The following is a 13,746-nucleotide window of genomic DNA, read 5'->3' as shown; positions in this document are numbered from 1 at the left end:
TATATTTTTCTTGTTTTGTTTGTATTGTTTGTATTGTTTTAATTGTAATTTTAATGAAATTATTAGAAAGATTTTCCTAATTCTGTATCTTTCTCTCCTCACCATGGAATGTTTTACAAGTTGCTATTTAAACATGATTTTTTAAAAAAATGATTTAATTTAATTCTCTTAAATAATGTGCAGTTATTTACATCTTTCCATATTTACAGGTGCCTCTGTAACATTTATTTCATTTTAATAATCTTTTGCCTTTTTACTAGCCATAAGATGAACAGGTAATGAGAGTCCTATCTCTCATGCATGCTGGGTTAAAAAGGGTGGCACCAGATCAAAACATCCATGGTAAAAGATGCAATGGTGACAGTATCTATCAAGTCCTTACACCAAGACAGTAGATACAGCTCAGGTGTGTAGACCTAAAGAACCTGTGGAAAAGAAATTCTGAGATGACCTCAGCCTTGATGTGACAGCAATATATATATATATATATTCCTGGATGTTACTGTACAGCCTTTTAAAATATTTTATACACGTCAATTTTCTATGCCAGAAAAATAAACAGAGTAAAATTAAAGGTATACTTTTATACTATATAAAATATTATATGTATAATATGTATATAATATACATGTTATGAAGACATTAATTTAATTATCAACCATAATTTTAAATTTTAACTATTAATTGTAGTACACACTATAGTAGTGATAGTGCTACTATTTTCATTTATGTGCTGTTCTTCTTTCCAAAGAGAGGCTAAAAGTTTTCTAAAAAGCCTCTCCGAAAAATACTTCAAACACAATTAAGAAATTACCAAAAGTTCCATATTTTTAAGTGACAGAAATAAATATAATTGTATATCTTTTATCAGGCAGTTAAGGATCAACCACAGAAAAAACATTTTACAATAAACATAAGAGGCATTTAGCAAAGTCATATCCAAAACCTCATCAGCCAAAAAAGGAATTTCCAGATTTAAAAAGAGATATTTTTACATTTGGAAGAGCATCTGGGTTTAGTAAGCTTGAGGGTATAAGTAGACATGACATGACTGGATATCTCTACACATTTATCTTTGATCAGGAAGAGGTAATTTGGATTAGGAACACAGGACTGATAGAGATTCATCCTCCTGTGTGTTAGATTTCCTGGCTTATGGCTCTCTTGAATTGCTATCAGCTGCCTGGATGGGAAGGAGCAGGGATATGTGTGTGTGTGTGTGTGTGTGTGTGTTTTTCAAACCTGGCTAGAAGAAAAACACACATAAACCCTACGAAGAAGTAAGAAAATTGATACTGTACCTTTACAGGGAGGATACATAAGATATGGGTGTGGCCTACTGATGAAAGCAAACGAGCTAGAAATGGATCTATTTAGGTCTCCCACCTAGCAGTTAGAGCTTGCTAGCTGTTAGAAAAGAAAAAAGCCCAGAACCGAGTAGATGTGATTCTACTGAGCTGGAGCTACAAAAAACCTTGGTTACGTAGGGAAAACCTGGCTAGAAGAAAAACATATATATACACAAACACACACACACACACACACACACACACACACACACACACACACAAAAGGTGCCTGTGTTGTCTCTTGGTATAGCTAGCAGAAGGTTTTCAATCAAAGTTAGAAATTGCCACAGATGCCCTGTATCACATCTGGACCAGAGGCGGGTTTCAGCAAGTTCTGACCAGTTCTGGAGAACTGGTAGCGGAAATTTTGAGTAGTTCAGAGAACTGGTAGTAAAAATTCTGACTGGCCCTGCCCCCATCTATATGCTGCCTCCCAAATCCCAGCTGATCGGGAGGAAATGGGGATTTTGCAGTAACCTTCCCCTGGAGGGGGATGGGAATGGAGATTTTACAGTATCCTCCCTCTGCCTTGCCCACCAAGCCACATCCACAGAACCGATAGTAAAAAATTTTGAAACCCACCACTGATCTGGACCTCTGTAGCACCCGAGCATTAGTTACTTATTTTCCTTAAGAATTTTCTCAAATTACAATCGTTTTAACTAAATATTAACCACATGAGGCAGAACTAAGAAAGAAAGATACAGTGCATGTGTTAATAGGGCAATAAATTGCTATAAAGAACAATTACAGATACAATATGTAAGAAAGTAAAATGATAACCAAATCCTCATAGGGAAAGCCATGAGCTATGGCAAAACTGGTTGTTAGTTTCGTCATGCCCTCAAGCACAAGAATATCGTAAGTCTACATTCTTCACTACCAATCTAAAAATAAATGGAGACACATGTTTCCCTTTTCAAATAAATAAATAAATAAATAAATAAATAAGTGCATGCTACATAGCTTGAACTTTTGGGTTCTTCTTTGTCAGTGGAAACTAGATTAATAAATTGTATTATATGCATTTTCCTTGCCATGTCTTCAAACTCTCTCTCTTCAAAAAGAATATGAAAATATTTTGGATTAGATGATAATGAAAATCTCTCTTTCTGTCTACAAAATGTCTATACCACTCCACTCAAATGATTTTGGGATAGGGAAGAAAGAAAAATCAACCACCCCATATGTCTCCCCTCTGCTGCTTCCACTTATATCTGTGAACCAACTAGCTATTTGGTGGAAATAGTTAGAGATAACTGAGCAGAGAATTAAAGGGGAGAAATGAGTCAATACACTTCAGATATGTCACTAAAGCCAATGTGACACTGCAATATAAGCCGCTTTATCTCCTATGGTCTCCCAGCTGTTTTTAAGCCAACTTCAGAAATTCCAGTCCAGTTTGCAGTAGGTTGGCAACAGGGCTGGGTTTATGCCCAGTCCAGACTGTGGTCATCAGAAGTAGCCCCATGTTTCTTGCCCTTCCCATCAATGCAAAGAAGACAAGGTTCATTGGCCTGCTTCGATATGGACTGATCTACCAGTGGCTTCCTTTTTCTTTTTGGAGAGTCCCCGTGTTTTGCTTTTGCTTTTCTCAAATTATTCCTATATTATTTCTTTTGACACTAGAACATATCCTTTAGTTTTTGTGCTTTGCTTTTGTTTTCCCTTATAGTACCATTGCTGTTCTGATTCTACCATTCCAAAGCACCTGGGAACAAGTTAGCCTTTTGTTCTAACTTCCTCTCTAGTTCCATGGAAACTTTACATCAAGAAAGAACTGATAGTTCAGCTTTCTAGGAACAAAGTAGCAGCATTCCTTCATTGAAACTTAAAGAAGTTTTTTGTAAAAAAAAAAAAAGGGGGGGGAGAGGTTTTGCAATATCATGGCCAGGGTGTGGGAAAGCAAATGGAAGCAAAGCTGAAAAAGATGGGAAGAGTGAATGGGGCATGAACTGTATTACTATTATTCTTCTCATCCTTCCTATTGTCAACTTGCAAAGCTTTCAAGTTGCCTATCTCCTCCCACTTATGACTATAACTTTGTTGCTTGTATCTTTACAATTTACCATATATTATTTTATTTGTTTCCTAGTATGATTTGATTGCTCATTTAGTATCCTATGACTATCATTAAGTGTTGTACCTTATGATTCTTGACGAATGTATCTTTTCTTTTATGTACACCGAGAGTGTATGCACCAAGATAAATTCCTTGTGTGTCCAATCACAGTTGGCCAATAAAGAATTCTATTCTATTCTATTCTATTCTATTCTATTCTATTCTATTCTATTCTATTCTATTCTATTCTATTCTATTCTATTCTATTCTATTTTTTTATAAAAGTTTTTTATTTGAAAATACAAACTTCACAAAACAAATCACGACAAAACATACAAAACATGTAAACATATTCTATTCTATTCTATTCTATTCTATTCTATTCTATTCTATTCTATTCTATTCTATTCTATTCTATTCTATTCTAAGGGCAAAGGCTTAACAGACAACCATTGGATCAACTGCAAGAATATTTAACACACACACAAATAGCCTGAGTGGCATAGGAGGCTAATGCCTCCTACTAAGGCAGCATTTAACATCCAGCTGCCTGCAATTACTGCGAGTTCAATTCTCACCAGGCTCAAGATCGACTCAGCCTTCCATCCTTTCTAAGGTAGGTAAAATGAGGACCCGGTTTGTGGGGGCAATAAGCTGACTTTGTATAAAATATACAAAAGTATGAAGGCTATTGCTTAACACATAAGCCGCCCTGAGTCTCCGGAGAAGGGTGGCATATAAAAATAAATTTAAAAAAAATACCCAAAACACTCCACAATTGCCAGTCAGCAGAGAAATTGTTGCCCATAAGCCCAAGCAAAATGGCTATTGGGGCAGTGATCAGCTGCTTGAGAGGCGTGCCAAGCATTGCAAACAGTCAGAACTGGTATTGCTATTAGAATGCAATAAAACACTGAAGGCATCTATTCTGAAAGGGTTTTAAAGCAGCTTACGTCAGAAAACAGCAGATTTGAATCAAGCTGGAAAAATATTGTAGGGAGTGCATTTGCAGTGGGCTGGGAATTAGAGGAAGAGGACCATCATGTGTTGCTGCACTGAGGAAATAGTGAATGGTTTATATTGGCTAGGGGCCAAGCAGGAGATGTAGATTTCCCCTAACAAGTATTTTACCTTGGAATGTTGTGTGACAATGAGCAAAATAGTCCTTATATAGAGATAGAAGATTGTTGCCCACTCAGGTTAGCTATACAGCCTAGGTTGTAATCAAGAAGTCAGACAGAGGGAGGACATTTGCAGTGTTTTTTTTAAACAGCTGTAGAAGTATTAAAAAGGGAGGTCATTTCTTCAGATAAGAACCTTTAAAACTTTAGTAGTGAATATATAAGCATTGGTTTGGGGATAGGCAACATAATATGCTCTGTTGTTGAACTTTAACTCATAGCAATCTTAAAATGAGCTAGTCATGAGGGATGAGGCAAGCAACATCTGGAAAATGTATATTGCCCATCCCATTTGAATTATTAATGTTTACTGTATAAAGTAAGGAAAGGGTCTTAGCTCTTGTCTTGCTTGCAAAAGGTCTCAGGTGGAGTTCTGCCACTTGAATCATTACAGGGAAGCAATACTGAAGTGGATGGTCAACTGTTTGCTTTGGGACAATGGAGACCGCTATTTAAGGCCATAGTCTATGCACCAGGATGAATTGCTCAGATAAGCTCAGTGTGAAAGAAGGGTAGCCAGGTTTTGACTTGGTAAAGTAAGTTTAGATGAATTAGTAAGACAGGAGACAAAGCAACCTGAGTGATATATTTTGCTACCTTTATTTATCAGTATCTGAAACAAAGGAGGAAACTAGAGATTAGCAGAAGCTGGGTACTTCTTCCATTTTATTAAATAATTAAAAGTAAACACTTTGACTGTTAACTTGCAATATCAGATCTGATATATGAAGGACCTCATAACTGCTACTTTCTAAATATGCTCAATAATGGTATCATTTTATAAGAGTAGAAGGAGGTAGCCTGTTTTCATATGCATTTAACTATGGCATAATTAATAAGAATTCTTTTGTTTGATGAAGGTTGTATTTACATTGTCCCAGCCCTTGAGTGACGCAGCCTTAAAGTGACATTTGCTCTATTGATATAAAAATAATCTTTATGCTGTATTCCGACACTATTCAAAAGAAGAGCCTCACAAGGTATACATTCTATTATGTTTTGCCGCTCGTTATCTTGAAAGCAAAGCCATGGGACCATTATAGGGTGTGATCATAGATATGTGTTATGGGTATGTTTAGTTTGGTTGTGTTTAATATGGGTTTGTAATATTATAATAAACTGAGACCCAGTTTGGTCTAGTGCAGGGGTGTTAAACTGGCAGCCTGTGGGCCGGATGCATTATGTGCTAGCCATGCCCAACCCAGCTCTGCGAAGGGCAAAAATGTTGCAATATGTCATGTGATGGCAATGTGACATGGCAAGTTTGAAACCAGTGGTCTAGTGGTTAAACCACAAGTCTAGAGACTGGGAGACCATGAGTTCTAGTCCTGCCTTATACATGAAAACCAGCTGAGTGACTTCCTCTCAGCCCAACTCACCTAAATGTAGAACCTTACATTTTTCAACATTGAATTTCGTTTTGTTAGATAGCACCCAATTTTCAAGGCTGCCAAGATCCTTCTGAATCATAAGCCTATCTTCTAGAATATTAGCTATTCCTGTCAGCTTGGGGTTATCTGCAGATTTGATGAGTTCCCCATTATCCTCTCATCCATATCATTGATGAAGATGTTGAAGAGTAATAGGCCTAAAACAGAGCCTTGGGGTATCCCACTGCATCTACATTCTACTCTCCATGTAGATGCAGATCCATTGAGGATTACATGTTGACTACAATTGCTCAGCCAGTTACGAATCCATATGGTGGTGATGCTGTCTAACCCACATTTTTCTATTTTATCAAGTAGTAGGTTGTGGTCTACTTTATGCTTTACTGAAGTCCAAGTAAATTAGATTGACAGCATTTCTCTGGTCCACTAACTTTGTCACTTTGTCAAAGAATGCAATAAAATCTGTCTGGCATGATTTATTTTTGACAAAACCTGTTGGCTTTTGGTTGTGACTTTGTTTGCCTCTAGATATTTGCATATTCGTTGCTTGATTATCTTTTCCAGAATCTTCCCAGGTATTGAGGTTGGGCTGATAGGTCTGTAGTTTCCTGGATCTATTTTTTTTCCTTTTTTGAAGATGGGAACTACATCAGTTGTTTTCCAGTCCTCTGGTAGTTCCCCAGTGCCCCAGGATCTTTGAAAGATATAGTTCAGTGGTTCTGAGATCACGTCTGCCAATTCCTTCAGAACCTTGAGGGTAATTCATCTGGTTATGGTGATTTGGACTCATTTAGGCTAGACAGCTGCTCTCTTACCATTTTCTTGCCTATTTTAACTTGTATTCCTAATCTGTTTTTTACGGCACTGTTTTTGATAGGTTGGACTGGTTTTTTTCCTTTTGTGTAAAGACAGATGCAAAAAACAAGTTAAGCAGTTCTGCTTTCTCCCTGTTGCTTGTCACCTTCTTGCCACTTTCTCCCATAATGGGCCATTATGGAATGGTCTGTTGTTCTCATGGGAACTATTTCTACCCTGATATCTTCCATTATATTTCTTTAATTTACATTATTTTAAATGATGAGATGTCCAAATGTGTGAGGGGAAGGCCTCTCAACCAGCCCAGGGAAGCCCAGATAGAATTCTGAAGTCAGAGTCTTGTCATTCTTGCAGCAGTGTCTTCACTGGGGGATGCTTTCATTGCTAGTCAGCATGGTGTTGAAAAGAAAACTAAATCATTATAATAAGCAGCATACTCACCAATCAGGACAAAACCGTTTGACAGGGACATGAAAGAAACACAATAGAGATAGGATAGAGAGTGGCAAATGAGACAGAAAATGGATTATCCTGAGTCAGCAGAAGGGAGAGGCTCTGAGGTCACAATTGAATGGAAGCAGTCCCATAAAAGGTAGGTATGACATTTGAATACACATCCATAAAATGGCACTGTAAGCTTCTACTTAAGGATGGTAAGAGATTGCAGATGATCTCAGGACTTACTGAAAAAATATGTGGACAGGTCTTGGTCTTCAGATGTGCCCAGCAATTTCGCCTATATATCAATAACCTCAAATAGAAATAACTTTAGTTTTCACACAATGTCCTAAAACATTTACTTACATAAATATCAATATTAGGCAATATATTCTTGTGAATTTAGGATTGCATTGGTTAATCTTAAGAATTCTTGAACAGATATACAATAGTATCTCTTATTCCTCTCCTTTTACTGTTGCAGCAGGAGCGTATTTGTTAATAAAAGGTACATTTCTTAACATTGAAAACCACACAATTTTCCATCTTTATATGCCCATCAGTTCATCTTCCTTCTAGAAATCTGGATATGAAAAGGATGATACAGGCCAAAGTATCTCTGAATCACTCAGGCAACAGACTGCATGAGAAAAGAACTTAAAAGCCAAGAGAAAAGTTCCTGGAGCAAATCCGTAGGGTATCTCATGGCATGACTGTTGAATAAAGTCTCTGGAATTATCTGAAAAAACAAAACAAAACCTCATACAGGACATGATTCAAAACCTGACAATGGGACTTCTTGCAATGACTCACATAAACTCTTGTTTTCTTTCTTATTTTAGGGACAGAACAACAGTAACATGGCCCAAAACATGTGTTTCCCATCATCAAGGAAACCTCAGAACTGAATGCTGTGGGCAGTGCATGTGTGTGTCCACGTGCCAAAAAGAAAATAACATCAGCCGAGCGTGGTGGTGGAATGCCCTATGTTTGGAATGTGGGATCTGGAAGTTTTGGCTGGAGGCAGTTTTTGACTGATTGACATTGTCAGAGTTACAACCATTAGCAACACATGGAATTCTTGTCTCTGTTAAAGATGCATGTTAGAAAAGAAATCAGATGTGGACTTTGGGGAGAGTTTTATTCAAGGAATTAAGTGTCTCTCTATATGTTTACGCACACACACACATTTTGAACAAAGGCATTGGACAAGATGAGAAAGTAATGAGAGTGACAGCTAAAAAAAGAGACTTAAAAATTGAGGAGTTTTGCTGATGATCTAGTTTTGATTTTACAAGAGCCCCAGAGTGGTATTGAACTCTTAATAAAGAAACTAAAGAACTTTAGTGCATTAGCTGGCTTTATAGTAAATAAACAAAAACAAAGATGTTGGTTAAGAATAGGAACACACAGGATCAAGAGACTGGTGAAAACATCTGGTTTTAAAATTAAGAAAGTTAAATATTTAGGAGTTACAGTGACCAATGTGAATTTTATATTGGTGCAGAATGACTACGTTAAACTATGGAACAACATTTAAAAGACTTATTAAAGTGGAACAAATTACATCTGTTGTTGGGTAGAATTTCAGTGACTAAGATGCATGTTTTACCTAAGATGCTATTTTTTATTTCAAAACAATTTATTTCAAACAATATTGATATTGACAACTGTTGTACCATTCAAACAATGGCAAAAGGTAATTTCTAAATTTATATGCCAAGCTAAAAATCAAGAATTAAATATAAATTGTTGCAAGATATTAAAAAAAGAACTACTAGGGCTAGGACTACCTGATCTAAAATTGTATTTTGCTGCTTTCTGTCAGGGACAGATAAAAGAGTGGGTGATTTTGAGAAATAGGAAGTTGTTGGAATTGGGAAGGCAGGATTTGAGATTTGGGTGGCATGTCTATTTGGATGGCATAACAAAGTTAAGGTTAATATAGATTTTAAAAATCATTGTATTACATGTGCCATGTTGAGGGTTTGGGACAAGTGTAAAGCAAGACTGAACCCCCCCTCCCAATTACTCTATGGTTGTCACCAAAATGTCTTTTTTAGAAGAGAAATAATAGTGACACAATCCTGGTTAACCTATGTTGATTTATTGACTTTTTTGAAGGAGACTCTAAATTAAAAACAAAAGAATTGGAAATGGAAGGTCTAACAGCATTTCTTTCTGAACACTCCTTCCCTGACAATATTCAGTGGCATGGACTGTCTTTTTCTAAAATTTATAATGCATATATAGGGCACCACTGACTATATGGTTTCCAATTGTAATCTTGTAATGCTACCAGATTGTAAAAATTCAGATGGTCACTAGATGGCAGCAAAGAGAGACCAGCAACTATAACTATTTGCCCCTATCTAGAAGCCACTGGATTTATGCAGTCAACCTTTTTCCTTTGCTAGAAGGCTCCCTGAAGGTTTACTTAGTAGCATCAACAGTTTATTTGGGGCTCAATAACCATTCCTTCAGCAGTGCTAGGAGGATTGTTGGAAAATAATTTGGTGCATCATGGTATTTTGCAAAAATTTTAAATGTTAGCTTCTACCTGCTGAGGTAGAGAGAACTGTTGCTTTGCTTTCTGGTGTGCAGCAACATGTTAGTCTGAACTTGCCTTGGTCATTATAATCAAATGGCATGAATTGTACTTTCCTTAAATTATAAGGGAGAAGAAAAATCATTCTGACAGGCAAATAATAATACTAGATAATAAAGACTATTCTATGCAGAATAATGACAGATTGCTATTTTGTATGGGATAGCCTTATTTCTAGATGGCAATAAACAAACACAAAGCAACCTATAGCCTGCAGTGGAATCTAGGAGTGATTTGTTTTGGAATGTGTCAAGTGCTGCAAAATAAATGTTGATATATAACCAGTTGAATTCATAAAGCTAACTGTGGTTAGACAAGGGGAAGAAGTTGTCTTCAAACTGTAATGAGCTAAATTACTTTTGCCCAACTAAAACAAAAGCTTGGTGAGCGGTGGCTTGACAATATGTTCCTACAGATTTAAGCAGAAGGAATGACATCAACTTAGAAGTCCAGCCAGCAGCCCTTGCTGTGCCAAAAGTACTCAATGTCTTGTGTGTATTTCCCAAAGCATAAGACAAAAAATATTGTTTGACTGAATTCCAAACATGTCAATGGTGAGTTTTCCATCAAGCTATAGCTTGAGTTGCTTTGATCTCAATACTTGCAGGGAATGATGGGCATTGTAATCCCAACATATTAAGAGGAAAAATGCCAGGTTGGAATAATTGTGATGTACCCGCTGACTCTATAATAGATCCAGTAGCATCTAATTGTGCCAGTTGTGATTAATTTTGCCCTCTGCATACTTACAAAACAAATCACATTGGCCCCAGGGTTTGTAAAGCTAAAATACGCCTGTGTTTTGCAAAGAAAGAGTAGAATGTATGAAATATAACAATTATACAAGCAAGTAAATCATTCATACAAGAGGGCATGAGGGAGGAACTAAAAGGACAGACTCACAGTTGTGTTCCTCAGACATGAAAACAAAGCAATATCTGAGCTGGAGACTGATTATTCAGTGAAAAAAAAATCTATTGCTTGCATACATTAGCCTGTTGTCACAGCTTTTTAGCAGCTTGTATGCTTGTGGCCTTGTTTTTGTACGGTAAACTTGAAAAAGCCTGGAAACAGATAGTCTACATCATCCTGTGCCACCACCTGGCAACTTTAGCATCACCTCTCTTCAAATGTTTGCCCCCTTTTGGTTAGAATTTGGGCACATTTATTTATTTTCCATTCAGTCATTATAATCTTCAGCAGACGGGGAAAGGCTTAGTAAATGATTGGTTCTTTGTACTAAGTCCAAGAGTTTTAAAAGCAAGCTCAGTTTTCCCAGAATACATGACATTTCCTATTAATTCCAACCCACACTTTTTTTCTGACCTTTTTCAAAAAAAAAAGAAATCTTTTTCCACAGCTTGTATACACTGAGGATGAGAGTATTTGTACAAAGATGTTGGCACTCAGGATTTTATGAGTGTGAAAGATGTGTACTTGCTTATGCAATAGCTCTCTTGTAAGAACTGCAGTTCCAAAAGGTCTTAGTTTCTTCTGGCAATCCCTCTTGAGGACACCATGATAAGAGGAGCTGGACAGCAGGTGAAAGGGACATATATGACCATAAAAATGACCCTGATATCTTAGCAGGAAAGGTGGGAAAAATATGCTGCTGCATAGGATGTAGAATTTTCAGAACATGGGTGAATTAATGACTTAAGCTTCTACCCTCCAAAGTACATAATGAAATCAATTCCAGCAGCAAGGAATAGCATTTAAAAACATTTTCTGAGTACTCTATGTATTGATATTATGCAGCAATGTCTGGCTATGACTACAAATTAAGCAGCCAAAGATGAAAAGAACACAAACAAAATGATCTAAAAGTACACTTTTCAAAACACCATTTTTTGAAAACAGGCCAAATAATGGGAAAGAGAAAGGGTCCAGACAAATTATGCTAGAAAGTGGAGCTTTCCGAGAGCATCTGCTGTTAAACGAAACTTCCAAATGGTAAGAAAAGCTTGACAGTGGACCAGGGGTGGGGTTTTTTTTTTTAATTTGATTTATATGCCACCCTTCTCCGGAGACTCAGGGCGGCTTACAATGTGTTAAGCAATAGCCTTCATTCTTTTGTATATTTTATACAAAGTCAGCTTATTGCCCCCACAAACTGGGTCCTCATTTCACCTACCTTAGAAAGGATGGAAGGCTGAGTCAACATTGAGCCTTGGAGAGATTCGAACCAGCAGAAATTGCAGGCAGCTGTGTTAATAACAGGGTGCACTAAACCACTGTACTATCAAGGCTCCTACTTACCTTTACTACCGGTTCGCAACGGGGCCACACATGCTCTTCTGTGTAAGCGCAGAAACTTCTGCACATGCACAGAAGCGTTTTGATGACATCAGGGTCAGTGGGCGGAGCCTCCCGCCAGTTTTACTACCGGTTCTATAGAACAGGTGCAAACCGGGAGCAACCCATCACTGCAGTGGACTCAGTAACCAAGGAGGTTGTGAGCTCCCATTCATTAGACTTCCAGATGCTAGAGTTAACTTTAATCTGGAATCCTACATCTGAGGGTTAGAAGTGAAAATTCTGTTTGAGAAAAGGAAGACAAATCTTTGACCTCATGCTGTTTAATCTGCCACATATTCTCTCCAGGGCAAAGTATATGTAAGGCCCTAAATCAGCAACTGGAACCAAAACTTAGTTCCCACTCTATGTGGAACAACTAAAGGTTACCCTCCCATTCATGGCTGTCAAAGGATTTCTGAGGGAAATGAGACATGAAAGTAGGAAAGAAATCAGCTTTTTAGTATCATTTATCATCCTCCTTTGTGGACTTCAATGTCGGGCTCTGAGATAAGTGCAGAAAAAGGGTAGTAGCCACTGAATTTCTCCCTCAATGTAACAGCACTTCCTGCAGCCTTGGGAGTAAAGGAAGATAACTTTCCCTTCGGCTTATTAAATGGTCTTGGGTCTAGCTTTGGCTAATTCTCCAGGGTTTGGGGAGAGCCAGCCCATCTGTTTTTCATTTGTTGTACTTTTGCTGGAGCCTGTAATTGCTCTTTGAACCTACTAGAGCAGGAAACCCCTTAAAATGCTGACAAGACAGGGACTCCATTTTGAAGCCAGCACATTCCACAGCTCCTTTAATCTTAAAAGACAAATAACTGATGACTTCTCAAGAGTTTCAGGTGATGTAGGGTTACGTGCTGATTAGAAAAATGCATTTTGTCACTGAAATTATTAATATGAGCTACTGCTATGTTTTTGGAACTGTCATCTAGGAAAGGAATACTCAGCTACCTTGTCTGGCAAAAAGCCTACTTCCTGGCCTGTCATCTCATTTTTCTAAACTTAATCCCTCAGTAGCTACTAGCTCATCCAATTTAGTCACTATGTTTCCAGTTTTTACTGCACCTTCAGATATATCAATTTTTTTAAAAAAAATTGCTACTACGTATAAATTAAGATAGCTTTTATGCTGATAAATGGTTAGAATTTGACCAGAATTTTATAGTCCAGTCTCAAAACTGAGCACACACATTCACCTTGTCAGAAGTTGGTAAAATGTGGTGAGATAATCAGTCTGGTGATCATGCCAATTCTATTATTCAGAACCTTGAATAATAATAAAAACTCATCAGCAAGGCTTTCTTTTTTTACTTAGTGTTTTCCTACAAGTACAATGTCCACTTTTTGGGATCAAATGATTGTTGATCCATTAGTTGCAACAGGAATTGATTGAGTGGCTTGTTGCCTGAGCCTTTCTGAACCAGACTATCCCATTAAAATCCAAAATCTCATTAAAAATACTGGCCTAATTGAATGGAGTCATTCCAATACTTGGTAATTCTTCACTTCCCAAGGAGACTATTGAGTTCTTTTTCTGGACCAAATAGTTTCTTTCCAATCTCTAACTAATATATTACAGCACATTATAGTTGCTGGATAC

General features: G+C 37.3%; 1 protein-coding gene across 2 annotated transcripts in view; it reads right to left on the bottom strand.

Moving 5' to 3' along the window:
* Positions 1-13,746, bottom strand: part of SYN3 (synapsin III) — a 177,191-nt gene that overhangs the window by 58,806 nt on the left and 104,639 nt on the right. The window lies entirely within an intron of this gene.

Source organism: Pituophis catenifer, unplaced genomic scaffold (assembly GCF_029215685.1).
Source record: "Pituophis catenifer annectens isolate HBS135680 unplaced genomic scaffold, rPitCat1.0.hap2 SCAF_7, whole genome shotgun sequence".
NCBI classification, from domain to species: Eukaryota; Metazoa; Chordata; class Lepidosauria; order Squamata; family Colubridae; genus Pituophis; species Pituophis catenifer.
This window is presented reverse-complemented; position numbering and strand designations above follow the sequence as displayed.